Source organism: Danio rerio, chromosome 7, assembly GCF_052040795.2.
Source record: "Danio rerio strain M-AB ecotype USA chromosome 7, GRCz13ab, whole genome shotgun sequence".
NCBI lineage: Eukaryota > Metazoa > Chordata > Actinopteri > Cypriniformes > Danionidae > Danio > Danio rerio.
The window spans coordinates 66,827,665-66,847,500 of record NC_141027.1 but is presented as its reverse complement, the minus strand read 5'-3'; positions in this window follow the sequence as shown (position 1 = coordinate 66,847,500).

The window sequence follows — 19,836 nt, the reverse complement described above, 5'->3', positions numbered from 1 at the left end:
GCTGTGGTGTGGAGGGGATAAATCTAAGCTGTGTGAGTCATAAAGAGCATGCAGAAGGCGAGCGAGTGAGAGAGAAAATGAAAGTGAGAGTCAGAAAAAGGGTGCATGGGTCATCCTACATTGATTTCACAATCACAACTTTACAGCCTCTTGAGATGTTGAGAAGAGAGCAGGATTCTGCATCGACTGAAATTCAGCTTTATGAAACACCTGTGTAAAACAGAATTCCATAGTGGTGAACCAGTGTTACATTGAGTGATGATGAAACCAACACTGTACTACTTACCATGGAGCATACTGGCGTTTAAATTAGTGTTTAAATAAGAGTAAAAATCCATGCTCTACATTCAAACTTGTGTTATTCCTGACTGTGAGTATGATCTGCAGCTATGCGTATTCTCAGAAGAATCTCAGCACTAGGGAAGACTGGCTGGAGTTTGTTTTTAACAAGGTCTGTTTTAATTTAAGCCTGATCTTAATAGATTCTGTGAACTTTATTGGACCTGACAACAAACCCACAACTCCTGAGTAAATACATCAGAGAAAACCAGCGAAAGTGTGAAAAATAGGCATGAAAAAAATACATTTAATAATTGACTAACACTATAAGTAGACCATGCATACACATACAGACATGCAGAAAGAATAGAGAGCAAGAGAGAGAGAGAGAGAGAGAGAGATACATAGAGATAGAGATAAATTAATTGATAATCAAATAAATCAATTATTGTTTTTCATATAAACAAGTGGGGCAGCACGGTGGCGCAGGGGGTAGCACGATCACCTCACAGCAAGAAGGTCACTGGTTCAAGCCCCAGCTGGGTTAGTTTGCGCTTCTGCGTGGAGTTTGGATGTTCTTCTTATGTTTGCGTGGGTTTCCTCCAGGTGCTCCGGTTTCTCCCACAAGTCCAAAGACATGCGGTACAGGTGAATTGTCCATAGTGTATGTTTGTTTATGGGGGTGTATGGATGTTTCCCAGTGATGGTTTGCAGCTGGAAGGGCATTCGCTGTGGAAAACTAAAAAAATATGCTAAGTTGGTGGTTCATTCCGCAGTGGTGATCCCTGATTAATAAAGAAACTAAGCGAAAAAGAAAATAAATTAATATAAATAAGTGACTTAAATCAGCAGTGGCAATATGGCTGTATATCAACACTGGTGGGAAGCGTGTGTTGTGCCTTTGCCCTTGCCCTTATCACTCGTTTAACGTGTTCACCTGAAGGAGTAGGGGTGTTGTAATTTGTTTTAGCTTGAAAGCGTAGGGCTGAGGGGAAGGACTAAATATCCCTTCAAACAAAGATTTTTCATAAACACACTCGAAACCAAGGAGTAAGAAAATTTCCCAGAATACACCAGCAACATTTGCAAGTAAGGAGATACACAAAGTAGTTTTGGTCATTATTATGAATTTTTACAACAAACAAGCATATGTTTTCATACTGCGAAGGGAGGAATGAAAGTATGTTTTCTGAGAGAAATAACAAAATGGGAGGGTGGCGGGAGATGCATCTGAAATGCGGGAGACTCCAATGAAAAACAGGGGTGTTGGCTGGTATGGTTCCACCAGTTATGATATGCAACCATATCGCACTGCTACGAGTGGATATTGCATTTCAGAACAGCAGAAATTGTTGCTACTTCAGCTAGTATTTGAATGATTCCCTATCGTAACGTATAAAGTGATATAAAACCGGTGATTTTGCTGACATTTTAGGATTATGAGGCTGAACAGTCTGAAATGTTATCAGTCTACGGAGATTTCCCGGTATTCCTCTGTTGCAATCAGGAGATCACAATAATTAACCCTGAAAAATACAAAGTTAAGTAAACACTAGAATATTACTAGTTTGATCAACTGTAGATTAAAATTTATGCTGAGTTTTTAATCCCCTAAGGATTTATTATGCAGTCTCTATTGCCATCGTGTGGCAGAACATTAACGGTCTTTGCCAGTAATAACCGCCAATGCACTGAATCTCTGAAATTATAAATATATAAAATAGTCACTATCCTTATAAATAAACTGCATAGTTGCAATCTAAACAATTACATTCTTACCTAAAAAGCCTTAAAAGTACATTATGTTGTCCAACAGCTGCAATATTTGTCAAACTGTGGTGAGTTTATTGAGCTGTTGTCACTCTATGTGGGCGAAGTTAGACAAAGGTGAAGAGGCTGTCTGAGTGCTGTTTTTGCAGAATATCACACATCAATCAGCCAATCAGATTCAAAAACTAGACGGAACTGTGTGTGTGTGTGTGTGTGTGTGTGTGTGTGTGTGTGTGTGTGTGTGTGTGTGTGTGTATGTGTGTGTGTGTGTGTGTGTGTGTGTGTGTATATATATATATATATATATATATATATATATATATATATATATACAGTTGAAGTCAGAATTATTAGCCTCCTTTTGATTTTATTTGATTTTTAAAATATTTCCCAAATTATTTTTAACAGAGTAAGGAAATTTTCACAGTTTGTCTGATAATATTTTTTTTCTTCTGGAGAAAGTCTTAATTGTTTTATTTCGGCTAGATTAAAAGCAGTTATTATTTTTTTAAATAAACAAAATTTTGGGACAAAATTATTAGCCCCTTTAAGCATTTTTTTTTTCCCAATAGTCTACAGAACAAACCATCATTATATAATAACTTGCCTAATTACCCTAACCTGCCTAGTTCACCTTATTAACCTAAAATTATTTCAAAATTTTAATATCTCTTTAAAATATTAGATTTATTTTTCATTTATTATTTATTTATTTATTTATTTATTTATTTATTTATTTATTTATTCATTCATTCATTCATTCACTCATTTATTTATTTATTTTGTTTATTTTTGTTTGTTTATTTGTTTATTTATTTATTCATATTACTCAGGAAGATCTTGATATGTTCAGAACAGCTAATATTTTCACGAAGCTTTGGTTACAGGGGCACTGGCTTAGTTGATTTATTCATTTTTATTTCTACAGTAGAGAGATGAGACAGCAGAAATGCATATAAACATTTAAACCAAATGGTAGCATAAGATGGGATGCTAACTGTATTTCACTTTTGCAAAGCATTTAAACATAGCCGGTTGCTTGCGGTGATGTTTGGTTTGCTGTTTTCTTATAGGCAGTATTTGTTTGTTATCTGCTGAAACAAGAGCTGGTGTGCTGGATATTTATAAACTGCTGCTGTGACTCAGGCTAATTACACCGGCTAGCTAGTAAACAGGTTGAGCATGTACTTCAATTGGCTTAAAAAATGATTGCATTAGTAGAGAGCACAATAGGAGTTTGATGAAAAATGCTTTTACACAAATACCATAAAGTAATTGCATTCCTGGGTGCCTCAAAAAGCAACTTGCTAAGAACATGCTGCTTTTTTTTCCTTTTATTGTTTTTTTTTTTTTCTTTCCATGACAGTCATTATTCTTTGTTTCATTCAGAATCGCTGAGATAAATCTTACAGAGAGTTTGAAAATAGAATAGAGAAAACCCAGAGTATAATCATTTCCCTGAGCAGACTGGACTGAGTTGATGCATGGCTTAATTCATATATAAATTAATTTCTTACCCGTTTGAGGGTCTCGAAATGCCATTCTTGATTGTTTCAGTTCAGTTAATCCCCAGGGGTCAAACTGGATGAACACACTTAATTAGAGCTCGTTCTGTTGTTAAGCGCCAGACTTTTTGCTATGTTATTCACAAAGGGCCTCAGGTAAATGTCCTCACGTGAACAAATTAGATTTCGGTTCAATTAGCGAAGTGACCGATTAATCAGGCGATCCTATTCAAAGATCATCCTGCGCTTCGCTTATATGAGCAATAGAGGAAGAGACGGGGCATAAACAAAATCGCCAACAAATATGCTTTGCAGCGTTCAATTTACCCCTGACAAACCACAAAAAAAAAAAAGAAAAAAGAAAGCAGGAGGAACGCTTTGCCAGTTTCCATAGCTTCAGCTCTCCATCTGTTGAGAGAAACTGCATTCGCCGTCCTCAGCTGAGCTGCTATTTTTACAAGCGAATAGCTGCTGCTCCACATCATTTCCATCAGAAAGCAAGGGACAGAGACAGAGAGATAGATTGTTTAGTTTGTGTTCGCTTCCAATGGCAAACAAAGGACCCCCGAAATTGTCCAAATCCAGCAGGGATATTGTTTACGTTCGTATCGTGTAATAGCAGCCCAAACTACACCAGCGTTTCTCTATCGGATGATTTGCCTAATGCCACTGTCGCAACCTATTTATGCAAATGAAGTGTTCTGAATGCTGTAGGCTGGATTTTGTCAGTTTAATGTGCGTTTGTGGGTTTTCATGTCCAGAAACCTTTTTTTATTATTCTTAGAATATACATTTTTACTAGTTTCTCTGAAATAGCATTGAGGAAATAGACCTTAGTGTATCAAGTTCCAGCTCTATGGTAATTTGCCACGCATGTGTAGATAAGGTGTGTGCGCATGCTCCACTTGCCCTTGCCCAAGGTTAATCTGTCACTTTTAGTGTATATTTACATTCATTCTTATCAACTGCTCACCACTCATCTGTCCATGTGGATCCAAGCCTCACACCTAATCGCTTTCCTTTAAAATACATGAGTGCGCTAGCGCTCAGACATTTCTCACTGTCTGTCCGTCTCACGCACACACTCATCCAGCCTCCCATGGTCTGTCCTGACACAAAGACATTCATTTGAACAGCCTAGGTCTGCTTTTACACATTTTGTTCTGTCACCCTGCTCCCCTAGTCAGAAAAGAAATTTACAGAGGTGGCGTGAACAAGATAAAGGGAGCGAAAGCAGGAACTGAAGAAAAATGCTTCTGTTTGTGGTTACTTCCTTGCATAGGCTGGGCTGGTAAGCTGTTTTGGACATATATAGCTTTAGGCACTCTAAGAATTTTCCACCTTCTCTGACCATTACTGTTATTGAAGATCAGAGCAAGGGAAATAACATTAAACAAGCTTTTAACTTATTCTATGTATAATTTAAGCTCTGTTTGTGTACATATTTCTAGCGGCAGCATGCTTTCTTGTGATGCTATGAATATAGAGTGGACATGCACATCTGTTTTTATAAAATATATTGAGTAAATCCCTAAATCATTGGAATGTACAGTCATTTGTTTATATTTTAGATTTATTTTTGTTTTGTTTTTTATAGACTGTTTCCATTGGGTGGTACACTATAGCACAGTATCAGGGTTGCATTTCCACTGCCAAAAAGATAACAATGGCGGGTGTGGTGTACGAAAGAAAGTTTCAGCCGATGACATTCTTGCTCCAGGAAATACCAAAGTAAAGCTGTAGGGGTCATTCATATATCATATGATGAAGACTTATCACAAAACAGATGCTGAATACACATAAAATGTTGTGTATAAATGTTCATAACTAATCTTTCAAGAGTTCACACTTAGATACTGTTTGACAACTTGTTAGCAAGTTAGCAGGTTTGGCATGCTGTCCCGGGAGAGAACCCTGAGCTCGGAGATAGTTGAGCCCAGGGCTCCCACCAGGTCCATAGAGCATGTGAGGGGAGTACGGGGTCAGGTGTTCTCGAGAGCTCCCCTCAACAAAAGAGGAAAGGAGGAGAAGGGGTGGATGGGGGGTTTCTTGGGAAAACGAAGATAAGGGAGTAGTTCTTAGCTAGGTTACTTATAGGGAGTTTGGATGAATCTGATTGGTTAGCTAATGAGTGTAGATGAGTGGCCAGCTGCAGTCAATCATATCACGTGCTCCTCTCGAAATTAGTTTGTTAAACTTCATTTCTATAAACAAGATTTGATTATAACTTCCGACCATTGATAGCCTACTGCAAAATAGCCTAATGTAACGTCTGCAATTATATAAAATAAATAATTTAAATCAAACAGGTATGAACACATACAGACCCTTATTCTCTTCAAATGTTACCATTTACAGAAAAACTACACACAGCATAAATTTAGTCCTTATTCGGTTCAAAATAAAATGTAACATACAGTATAGCCCACAGTCAGTACAAACCTCTCATCTCTAATCTTCACCAGCACATGTAATCTCTGTTTAAAGGTAATTCCATCATTCCTGAGTTCATAATAGTCTAAAAGTCGATGATGATAATAGTTAAACATGGCAGTTCATGTTTTAGGTTGCTGAAAGAATCATTTGCTCCTTTGTTTTTTCCAGCTTCTGCTTTTTTTTTTTTTTTTTTTTTTGCACGTCACTCTCACTTTTGTCCATTTCTGAAGGGATCTGATGTCATAAGCACTTCAATAATCACGAGCACGTTATTATCCTCAGCTCAAGAAGTTCATTATCTCAAATATAGATGTGCAAGCAAGCGATTGCGAGCTCTCTGGAGAAATCGAAACCAATCACACTTTTAGATGGCCTCATAAAACAACAAAAGGGCATGCCAGATTTTGTTGTTCTTGGCTTTGTGGCTGTTCATCAAGACTGCACGGTTGGGGCGAGGATGGCTTGTTATTATATGTATACAGTATCGAATGCGGGCCGGATGTGGGGGGGAGGGGGGGGGGTTGCTTATACAGAGATATACACATATATCTATGATCGGGAGTTTTCCTGGATGTTAGTATGCAATTTTTTTTAATGAAAATTATAATTTTACGTCACTTTTCTACATTGATGGATCAGTGACCGCACGGGCATTCCTGACAAAAAGCTTTGTTTGAGTGTACAGAAATGTACTACTCACCCTCCCTGTTAAATTTGATCTAATCCGTGTCCTGAAACACACCTCCTCTCCTGCTTTCACTTCTCATACTGACGGAGGGAGCGATTCGTTTGTGAATGAATCCCCAAACGACTCTTTCACTAACGTTAGCCGACAATAATACAAGTTCCTGGCAGCGCAGCATCTCGTTATCATATTTCTTTTGCATTGTTTGCTGATTTTATTCAACAAAACTAGCATAAGCCGAGTGTTTAGTGCGAGTTGGAGCTACTTTGCCTTATAATGAATGTAGTGACTGTTATCCTCAATAACGTTACCTGATTACCACAGATTTCAGAACATACAAAAACAGAAAAAAAACTTAATCTTACCTATGAAGTGTTCTGCCTTTGTTTTCTTTGTTTGCTCGTTACTACACCCGTAAACAGCGCTAAAGTCCAGCATCTTCATGTAATAACACTGTCCTGACTAGTGCTGTTGAATGACATTTATCCTGGGAGCACTGTACCAATGTGGCGGCGCTTTAGACGCATGCTCGGGGTCCCTATGCGATATCTAGTGTATATATCTATGTTACAAATTGAGGAGTGGAAAAAATAGGCGGGGTGGATCGACAACGCAGGGAATCCTTCACAAACTAATGAGCGATCACAAACTGAAAGCGGCGAGAGCGTCAAAGTAGCCAGAAGTCATTCAGTTTTTAACGAGAACCGGCGGCGAGAAACAGCGGCGCGTCTTCATTGGCTATGACGCGGTTCGGCGGCAAGCAGTCAGAATGAAGTAGTCCACTGCTTGAGAGGTGTTCAGAGAACACAGACATGTGAACTTTGGTTCCGACCACAGTTGTTCCCAAGAGTTTGATTATTGCGGTTCCTGGATTTTCAATTATTGAAAATCGAGACGACGTGGGGCCCCTTATTCACGCGGGGCCCCCCCGCGGTGCGTGCCCTGCGGGCCCGTCCGCTACGCCACTGGTCTCGGCTGTGTATTTAAAAATGGTGGTTCCTTTGTTTTTAGTCTTTTGGCTTGTGTACGAGCTAGTGACATTTCCCTGTAAACCAGTAGTGTTCAGCTGCACGTCTAGCTCCACTTTTTGGTACCCTTTTGATGTGCTAGGTACCCTTTCAAAAAGGTACCCAAATGTTGTACGGTCCAGTACCTCTTGAAAGTGGATATGACCATAAAAACGTGCCAAACCCTACTGTACTGTACCATTTAGTGGAAATGGGCCATTTCTAGTGTGTTTTTTTTTTTTTTTTTTAACATCAAGAGATTATCTGATGACACTGGCCAAAAACACTTTGAATGACTTAATTTCTGAGGGGTCTTGGAGGTTTTTGATATATGAAGGGATGAAGCAGTCTGGGAGCAAACAGAGAGATTGCTCTACAATTGCAAATGACAGATAACTCATCACTGTCCTCGGTGTAATTGCTTTTTATATAAGAAAGTCTTTTGCTCTTAAGACTCACTTTTGCAGCTGATTGATGCCAGATATGAATGGTTTTGCCAAGACAGCAAACACTTTATTTATATGTGGCAAAATGTCATGATTGGCATGCTACTGATGCTTTATTATTATTATTATTATTATTATTATTATTATTATTATTATTATTATTATTATTAATATTATTATTATTATTATTATTAGTAGTAGTAGTAGTATTATTATTATTATTATATAATTATTTATTTATTTTTTTTTTACATGCATTTTTTTTTATTTCTCTTTGCTATTTTGGGTAATTGGAACCTAATTACAATCAAACCTAAGTACAATAATAAAAAAAAAATATGTCCATAGACTGAAATTCCATAAAACACAATAGTCACCTTTGCTTAATAAAATGAAACACTTTTTATTTTTCAATTTTTATTTATTTTATTTCTTTATATATATATATATATATATATATATATATATATATATATATATATATATATATATATATATATATATATATATATATATATACTGTATAATATATATTTAATAAATATATATTTAATATTAGGTAAAACGTTAAAATAATGTACAGTATGGAAGGAAATCCTTCCAAAATAATGGTGGTGAGGATGCAATGCAGTTCTTTAATAATAGTAGTCAGACATGCAGTTGTCAAAACAGAAAAATAAAGGTAATCCAAAATACATAGTCAAAATACAGACTAGGTCAGACTAGGTGGCGAAGAATAAAAACGTTATATATTGTTATATGTAATATATGTAATATAACATGGGGTAAGACAAGACTCAATAATGTGTGTTGCAAAGAAAGGTGTATTTTAAGTCCAGTTAAGGATTCACTGATGAGCTTCAGATGTGTTCATCATCAGTGATCCGAAACAGGTGTATGTGAACAGGTAAAATAAGATTTGTAGTTCTTTTGGTCGCATATTTGTAGATCTCAAGCGAGCTGTAGATCACAGGGAATTGTGACAATTACAGTGTTTATTCACCTTTGTTAAGTTTATTGCACCTTTGTATGTTTGGTGTAGTTTATTAAAGTGACAACCAAAACACACTTTAAAAAGTTTTCTATTTTCAGTTGAAAATGGTTTTGTATAAAAATCCCCCATGCACCATTGTTTCTCATATTCTTTGTCAGTTGTTTAGTGCTGGTTTTGACACTCATGCAGATGTGCTCTTGTTGGATCTATATGTGTTCTATTCTTGGCTTTGTTTTTGTTCCTAATATTAAATATACCTATTTTTTTTCTACTCTGCTTACCTGCTTCCATGCCACATTGCATTCCAAAAATAGTGTAATTAGTCTCTGATTTACACATTCCTCCTGTACTACTGTTTGTCTAGTAGATTGATAGTCATCTAATTTCATTAATTAACTTTTTAACATTACCTTATGTTTAGCCCCCTTTTTTAGATGTTAAATATTCTAGTTACTCATGATCATACTGATAACACAAATGTTTTCCTAAACTGTGTGTGGCATATTTATTTTGTTGTGAAATGTGGCACAAATATAAATAGAAATAGCCTTCAAGAGTGTTGAAACCTCCTACAGCTTTCATTTTACAATTCATAGTTAGCACCTGATATCTAGTATTAAATATATAAGACCTTAGTCGAGGGCCACTTTTTAAGCTCAAATGGGAGATTCTGCTGGTGTTAGCTGGTGCTAGGAACTACTTTTAATAACAAACTGAAGCTTTCTAATGACAGACAACATTTTTAGCTTTTTATTTATAGGGATTTATTCATTCATTCATTTTATTTTCGGTTTAGTTCCTTTATTAATCTGGAGTCGGCGTAGAAGAATGAACCTCCGACTTTCCCAGCACATGTTTTATGCAGCTAATACTCTTCCAGCCACAATCCTTCACTGCGAAACATTCACACACATTCATTCTCACACACACTACTACGGACAATTTAGCCGACCCAATTCACCTGTACCACATGTCTTTGGACCTGTGGGGAAAACCAAAGCACCCAGAGGAAACCCATGCGATCACGAGCAGAACATGCAAACTCCACACAGAAACACTAACTGACCCAGCCGAGGCTCAAACCAGCCACCTTCTTGCTGTGAGGTGAACGTGCTACCCACTGTGCCACCGCGTCGCCCTATTTGTAGTGATTGTCTCAATCTACTCACATTTCAATTGTTCCAAACCTGTTTGAGTGTCTTTATTATGTTGAACACAAAGAAGATATTTTGTAGAAAGCTGAAACCTGTATTTATTGTTACATGTTTCAGCTTTCTTCAAAATATCTCCTTCGTGTTCAACAGAAGAAAGAAACTCGTAAAGGATCATAACCACTTGGTGAGTAAATATAGAATTTTAATAAGTAAAATCTGTAAATGTTTTTTTTTTTTTTAATTCATTTATTTATTTTTATTTTATTCATTTTTGGGTGAAATATCCTTCATAGGCCACTCCTCTACATATGCCTGTTTACATTGTCAAAAAAAAAAAAAAAAAAACATTAATGAGATATGCTTGACCTGAGCTGAAAAAAAGTTTGTTGTCTTTTTTGTGACAAACAGCCAAGGCCAAATAGTTAGAATATAATCTGTAGTCAAAAATAAATAAATAGATACAATGAAAAATAAAAATAAATAAATGATTATATATATATATATATATATATATATATATATATATATATATATATATATATATATATATATATATATATATATATATATATAATCATGTTATTTTTCATAAATCTCATAAAATAATCATGTTGTTTTACATACCACCTGCTCAGCTAACATGAAAAGGACAATTAAGTTTCCGAGTTATCAAAAGGCTCTGATTGGTCAGCTAACATAATGTGCTGTGATCCGCCGAATTGGCTCCATGTCATCAGGAAGCATCACATCTTTTTCTGTACTAGCACATGTTGTGTCTTTGCTGTTTAAATACTGTCAGTCAGTGTAGCCGTGTCAGTGTGAGTCTGAATCAGAGAGAAAATGAAGAGGACACAGCTAAAACCTCCCACCTGCTCTCTAAAATAAAATCTGACAAGTGGCTTTCATATAAATTCGAAATAAGCATATGTAAGTAATATGAAACGTTCACATAACTTTTGTGAGTTTGTTATCTGAGAGGTATGCAGGAAAAGGTGCTGCATAGAGAGACATTGCAGTGTGAAGATTGTGGGTGTTTACAGCGGTTTGATGGATAAATATGAGTATATAGCTAATTTGTTAACGGTGCCAAAAAGCATTTCCTTTTGTTTACATCATTGTTTATGTCTTTGCTACAACATACCATTAACACTATACATGTAATAGATCAATTTTAGCAAATTAAAACACTGATAGGTTGTGGCTTACAATCCACAGCTTCTTGTATGGTTAAAGCTGCTCTTTCTTTGAGAAGTTTTTGGCTGAAACAAGCACTGAACTAGGAGATATTCTGGAAGCTATGCTTTGTCAAACGCTATTATATATATATATATATATATATATATATATATATATATATATATATATATATATATATATATATATATATATATATATAAATTTATTTATTCATTTGATTATTTTTTTCTATAATTCTCTGGAACAAAATTAAAATTAAACTTTAAGCACCTCTCTCTTTCTGTCGTGTCCTTTGAAAGCCCGAATACAAAAACAGAACTAGTTTTGTAAAAATAGCAGCATTTTGATGGCATTTTAGCTTTCTCTGCTATAATGTTACAGGTCGTTTGATCATGCCCCTTCACTGCGCAGGTTGTATGCATGTAACCTGAAGGAATAATGACTTCATTAACCCGGATGTATTTGTTTGTAGCCCTTAAACATTGTTCATTGTAGGCTGCGCAAAGCTAACTTTGTAAAACCACATTGGTTTTTCATTTGCATTTAACTTTGAGTGTCTTACATTCCGAGATGTTAGTCATGTGCAAACAGCTACATTACACATGTACTAAAGTTTAAAATATGCTAAGGTATTGGACCACCACTTTGGAAAGATGACAAAACAAGATGATAACATCCCATGTGGCTTTATTCTTTGAGTGAGAAAGACAAAATTACAATGTTCTGGGGTACACTACACCTACCAAAAAGGTACTGTTGGCATTGGAGACGCAAGCTTGATCAAAATGAACCGTACCAAACCATACTGTGCTGTACTAAACTCTACCCCACCATAATAATTAATTAAATACAAACATTGCCTGTTATTTATGATGTTCTGTTTAGAAGTTTGTTTGAGTATCCAAAAGCAAGTTACACTTATGATTTGGATGAAAAGTGCTACAAAGGAAAAACCTTTGTCAACAGATAAAATCAGATTTTTGCAAAAGTCATTGCTGAATTTTGGCAGGAACTAGGAGGAGAGCCACTGCTAACATTACATGACTACAGTTACATGCTGCGCGGCACTTTGTGCCAAAATCTCTGGATCGAAGCAAATCTTACTAATCTCTCTCTGTGCCCAGGACCCCTCAGGTAACCACTGAGAATTCAAACAAGCACATTTGGAACAGTTGAGCAGCTTTCACTTTGAATACAGTAGATAACTGGCCATTCTCCAAAATTGGAATTATGTTAATGTTTGTTCAAATAATAATATGTAAATCGCTAAGTAAATATGACATTTGATCAAGGGTCTTTTCTCCTTATGCTGAAGGCCATATCTGAAAAATTGGATAACTTTCAGGGAGAATGATAAGCATACATATGCAGCTCAGGTATGTATAGCTCATATATATATATATGTCTGGGGAGTAACAAAATATGTGTTAAGAGGTTATACGTTAAAAACTATAAAAGTATAAGTAACTATATTTTGTTAAAATTACATTTTAAATAGTTGGATATCAAATTACAATTACAGTTAGTCATTTTTAACCACATGTTTTATTAGATTTTTTTTTTAGATTACCAAAGGGATTAATTTGATTGTAATTTATTCATTAGATCAGGGGTCATCAAACTTGTTCCTGGAGGGCCGGTGTCCTGCAGATTTTAGCTCCAGCCCTAATCAAGCACACCTGAACAAGCTAATCAAGGTCTTACTAGGTATATTTGAAACGCCCAGGCAGGTGTGTTGAGGCAAGTTAGAGCTAAACACTGCAGGCTCACCAGCCCTCCAGGACCAGGATTGGTGACCCCTGCATTAGATCTTTAAAGGTGCATTATGTAATTTTGACATCCAGTGGTTGAACCAGGAATTGCATTTCTGGATCAAAACACATGCAAGTGCAGGTTGCCAGATTGATGCCATCAACAGGAATGTGCCTGACTAGAGCCTAAAGGCTGATTTAAAACTGATTTAAATTGTGTTCTAAAAAAAAAAAAAAAAAACAATCATTAGAAGGAAGAGTTTCCATATTAAAATGAGTTTTTGTTCTGATCAACATCTGCTATTGCTATTTTAGAAACAGCTTCTATTTCTTGCAGCTGAACAACAGAAAATTGATAATGATCACCTAAGGTACAGGTCATGTACTTTATTCAGTTTTAAATGCTAATAATGTGAGTTTGAATACCATTTTAAATTACAATTATTGCCATACTACTGAAAGCAGCAGCAGATAGTTCACCTCAGATCTTGAAAATAAAACAAACCATTTGAAATTGAACTTCAGAACTGACAAAGTGCAAACCAACACATATCTGTGGTTCAGCATGTACATTCAATAATGTTAAAGAGTTTTAATATGTATTCATTACATTGTAAACCTTAACATTTCATTAGAGTGCAGTGAGTGCAGTATTCTGTGCTTCTGAATGCCTGTATTTAAATTTCTGTCAGGTTTTATCATACTGTAACCATAGTTTATTGACACTGTCGATTTTGACTCAGCAATTCTTTTTTTTTTTTTTTTTTTTTTTGGCCGATTGTTTCCTTATCAATTTTGACTTTTATGCCTTTTACTTCACCACAGAGAGGATTATCTTAAGTATCACTCAACGTTTGGTCCATTAATTAAATAAATCTATTTATAGCTTAAAGAACTGGGAGTTATTTTTTTAAATAATAAATAAATAAATAAATATGTTTGAAACAGCATATTACTTGTCAAATTCAGATTCATTCAACATGTCAAATTAATGTGTGCTATATAAGTGTTTCAAAGTGTTCTATTAAGCTACTAATCTTGAGTAATCTAGCAAAGTGCATAACTTATTACTTAGTGAAGCATGCATTTTGTAAACTGTAGTGACATTATTTTAAAAGTAACCTTGTGCATTGTACAGGCCAATTTCTCTGTGAAACAAAAACAAGCAATCTGTTATTATACGTCTCTTTAAATGCATATGATCTGATGCCAATAAAGCCAGTTTTTCTGATATTTTGCCAACACAAAACATCTGCTTGGTTATGATTACCCTGTCCATCGTGCTCATGTTACATTACAATTACTCATTATCATTGAAGTTCATGTTAATGTGTTTTAAAGTTCACATGAACAAGAAGTTCCTACCAAAATAACACTTGTGATAGTTGATATTCTTATGAATCAGGATAGTAGCCAGCTATCGAGGTAATGGAGATCGGGATTTTTAGATTCTTCGTATGTTTAAAGATAACATTTCAATTTATTACACTGAAACATTATTTAAAATTATGTCGCTGAATGAATTCACATTATTAACACACAGCAGGCTTAGTGAAGGGCTTCAGAGTGGGGCTCCATGTTGCCAGATATAGTCATTGTACAAGTTGAGACTTTGGAGTCTTTTAGTACTAAACTGACAGCAAAAAATAAAAAATAAAATAATAATAATAATAATAATAATAAAATAAAATAATAATAATAAATAAATAATAATAAATAAATAATATGAAATAAAAACATAAATAAATAAATAAATAAATAAATAAATAAATAAATAAATAAATAAATAAATAAATAAATAAATAAATAAACAATGAACTTAATTGTCATTGTGTTTTGAATAGAGAAAGAGAGAGAGGGGGTGGGGCAGCGGGGGGAGGGGGGGTTGATGTTAGTTTGGTTTCTGTAGTGTTTCACCTTCAAAACTCTGTCAGACAAACACCATCAGTGTAGTTTTAAATACTTCATTATTATTATTATTATTATTATTATTATTATTATTATTATTATTATTATTATTATTATTATTATTATTATTGTTATTATTATTTTATTTTTTATTTATTAGTTTTATTTATTTTTTTATTTTTTTGTTGTGTCTTCCATGTTGTCTACAGTGGCTTATATTGTGTAGCTTCTAAAAGCACATAAGCCATTGTAAAACTAACATAAATACAGCCGGGGCTAACACATATCTTATGAAGCGGATCAGTGCCTTTTTGCAACCAAAGCCTTAAATAATGTAAAAAAATATAAACTCAAATCACAAATCCTGGTGGTGGCCGAATGCACGTAATGCACAACTTATGTATACCATGTATGATGCATGAAGTAAGATGCATTCATAGTGTCTTACACCCTTCATCAATAATCTTATGTCAGGATAGTTTTATGATGTGTTTATGTGCTTTTGGAAGATAAAAAAGGCCACTATCCAACACCAATAAACAGCAAGGAAGTTAAAAAACAAGTCAAAAGCAAAGTAATATACAGTGTACAGAATATCTGTTAATTAAAAGTTTTTATTATTTATTTATATATATATATATATATATATATATATATATATATATATATATATATATATATATATATTTTTTTTTTTTTTTTTTTTTTTTTTTTTTTTTTTTTTTTTTCCAGTTGTGAATTGCATCATGGGACTTTGAGCTTTGCTCTGTTAACTTTTGAGGTTGAAAATTAACTCTACAGTTTAACAGAGTGACTTGAATTAAAATTTTAGCAGTTTGAAGTAGTATAATAAATAGGAAATAATATATAGAGAAATTGGTAAATAACAGAAAATATGCTGGCAGTTTATTACAAGTTTTGTGTACCATAATACACAACACCAACTCAGACAATATAGCACTTTACATTATTTAAAATGGTAATAAAAGTCATGTTTTGAAGTTTTTAAGGTTAAAAGTTGCTGGAAGAAAGATCAAGGTCCCCAAATGAAATTCAAAAGCATAAATAAATGATATAAAATGAAAATAAATAAATAAACAATACATGAATCACTGGTAATTTATGGATATTTTTAAATGTACGATAAGGATGGTTTGAGGGTAAGTGAATTATGCTGTGACCTTCATTTTTTTGGGGGAGACTACTGCTTTAATTCAGGCAGCAATACAAATAAGCATATAAATTGTTTATTGCTGAGGAGACCACATTAGTTAAGTTAAATTTGATCATTGTGATAGTATATGTATGAAACTACATCAAACACTATCTAAACAGCAGCATAAGCATTGTACAACAGAATCTGCAGAACAACAGTAATGAAAGCACTGGATGTACTGTATAGGCTATATGCTGTTTTAATTACTTTAGTAGTTAGCTAACCATGGTCAATGGAAATCACACTTAAATACAAAATATTAGCAGGCATTCTAGCAACTAGGCAGATTTTGTTACAGCATTTTTTAAATGTATTTATTTTCTTTAATCATAAATCAAAACTAACAGTCTCCTAAAACACTGTAAAAACCCAAGAGCATAAAACATTTGAGAAAACCAATTGTGGCAATACATAAATCATATACTAGTGTTGGTGTTGTCAAACATTTAGAGTATTAGCAACTTAAACATTTTTGCATAAATTAATAAATCTAAATCAGTCTGAACAACTATAAATTTACTGAAATGCTTTGAGGAAATTGATTGTGGTAAGTGGTTAAATTAGACTGAATTCAAATAATAATTTTACTCAACTTGTTGTGTTGCCATTTGAGAAGCTATATTGTTGTTTGGATTCAAAGCTCCTATCATGCAAAATCAACATTTATAAAATGCATAAAACGTTTTGATGTAAATGTGTTACCCACCTTGCTTGCTTTGTAAGAGGGAACATGCCCATTTGAAAATATTATTTGCCTTCAATGTGTCAACTACATCTAGCTAATTTTATCTTTACAAAACAACTCATTATGTTGCTTGAAATTGCGAGTTGCTGTTTTGTTTTAATGGCACAATAGTATTTTCATAATTATTAACAAACTGGTTTGCAGCTTTAACAGTTTTACAGTTTACTGCATTTTGATATTTGACTTGTTATTTCACTACAGCAGCTAACCAATCATTTGCAAAGTATTGCACATTCACAGAAAACAGATTACTTCTGCTTTGAAAAATAAGGTTTGATAGTGTGAGGTTTCATGACCTCATCATGGCAATTAGAGAGCTTCTTGTCATATAATAGCCAATATATAGCCATATTGGAGGTAAATGTGTACACATAACATATTTCAGTGTGGCAAAAGTCAGTTGTACCTGTCAGCTCAAAACATTTATGCATTCATACATTTGTTGTGGGTACCTACATGTGTGTGTGTGTGTGTGTGTGTGTGTGTGTGTGTGTGTGTGTGTGTGTGTGTGTGTGTGTGTGTGTGTGTGTGTGTTTGTGTGTGCCCAATTTATAAAATAAGTGCACAGAGGTGTTCAATTTAAGTGCACCAGGTGATGACATTTTATATATTGTTACTAATGTTACAGTCATAACAATTTTATTTTATTTTTTATTTTTTTGGGACTTCTATGAAAGATAACCTATTTTACCCCTTTTTCAAAATTTAATATACAGTGCATCTGGAAAGAATTCATAGCACTTCACTTATTTTTTATTTATTTATTTATTTTTTTTTTATGTTACAATCTTACCTCAAAATAGATTAAATTATTTAAACTCTACACACGATACCCCATAATGACAATGTAAAAAAAATTTATTTATTTATTTATTTATTTATTTTTTTGCATATTTATTAAAAAATAAATAAAAAAAAGCTGAAAAATCACATTTTCACAGCCTTTGCTCAATGCTTTGTTGATGCACCTTTGGCAGTCATTACAGCCACAAGTCTTTATAAATATGATGCCACAAGCTTGGCACACCTGTCTTTGAGAATTGTTGCCCATTCCTCTTTGCAGTACCTCTCAAGCCCTATCAGGTTGGATGGGAAGCGACAGTGTACAGCCATTTTCTCTCCAGAGATGTTCAATAGGATTTAGGTCTGTGCTCTGAGTTGTCGTGAAGTCACTCCATTGATATTTTGGCAGTGTGCTTTATGTCATTGTCCTGCTGAAAGATGAACCGTTGCCCCAGTCTGAGGTCAAAGCCATCTGAAGCAGATTTACATTCAGGATTTATCTGTACATTGCTGCATTCATCTTTTCCTCTATCCTGACTAGTATTCCAGTTCCTGCTGCTGAAAAACATGGTATGACCCTGGTGATGAGCAGTGCCTGGTTTTCTCCAAACGTAACGTCTGGCATTCACTTCAAAGCGTTCAATTTTAGTCTCATCAGACTAGAGAATTTTGTTTCTCATGGTTTAAAAGTCCTTCAGATGCCTTTTGGTAAATTCCAGGAGGGGAGTGGCTTCCATCTAACCACTATACCATACAGGCCTGATTGGTGGATTGCTGCACAGATGGTTGTCCTTCTGTAGGGCTCTACTCTCTAAACAGAAGCACACTGGAGCTCAGACAGAGTGACCAAGGCAGACTAAGGTTGGCTGTCGTTGTCTTGATGTACAGCCACAAAGCCAAGAAGAACAAAATTTGCCGTGTCCTGTTTTTGTGTAACTAGGTCATCTGAAAGTGCAAGTGGTTTCTCCAAGGATATCGCAATCACTCATGTGCATGTCTTTATTTGAAATAACGAACTTCTTGAACTGATAATAATAACGTGTGTGGGATTATTGACATGAAAAAAAAAAAAAAAAAAACAATGGAGAAGCTGGAAAAAAACAAAGAAGCAAATGATTCTTTCAGCAAACTAACCATGAACAAACTGTCATGTTTATTATTACCTTTTGAACTATTATGAACTTGGAATGATGGAATTACTTCCTACCGGAGGTTAGATGTGCTGGTGAAGATTAAATTTACAGATTAGAGGTTTGCACTGACTGTGCGCCAAGTAAGGGCTAAATGTATGCTGTGTGTAGTTTATCTGTAATTGGTAACATATCGGAGACTGTTATGTATGTTGCATTTTTAAATATAATTTCAGGCGTTACAGTAGGCTATTTCGCACTCTCATTGATCTCTAGTTATAATCAAATTATGTTCATAGAAAAGTTAGTAATGAACATTTATACACACATATTTATGTGTATAAAGTATCTGTGTTGTGAGAAGTGCTTATCATATGAAATAGGAACATGTCATTCACCATGCCCACCAAAAGGGTACCCTTGGAAACCTTTAGGCAGTGGAAACACAAGCCTGATAAAGGTGATCCATACCGACCTGTACCGTACCATACTGTACCATTCAGTGTAAACGTGCTATTTGTATTATGTTAAAAATCAGGTTATCAGCATCCAAAATCTAAAAACGCACTTACTTACAGATACTGCCAACCTAAGAACAAAACAAAGGAAGTGACGCACGAGACCTGAAGTCAGACGTGACAATGCGTATAGTTCCCAAGTTTACATAGCAGGATGACACCTTCTAATAGATTGGTGAAACTGTCAGTCTGTCAATCTTATCAGTCATGCACTGTTCTACAAATTCTTTAAACTTGTAAATCTCATTCTTGAGGTGCAGATGATCACAGAGAGCTGAACAAATCTTGAACCTGGTTGCTTTGCACAAGTCC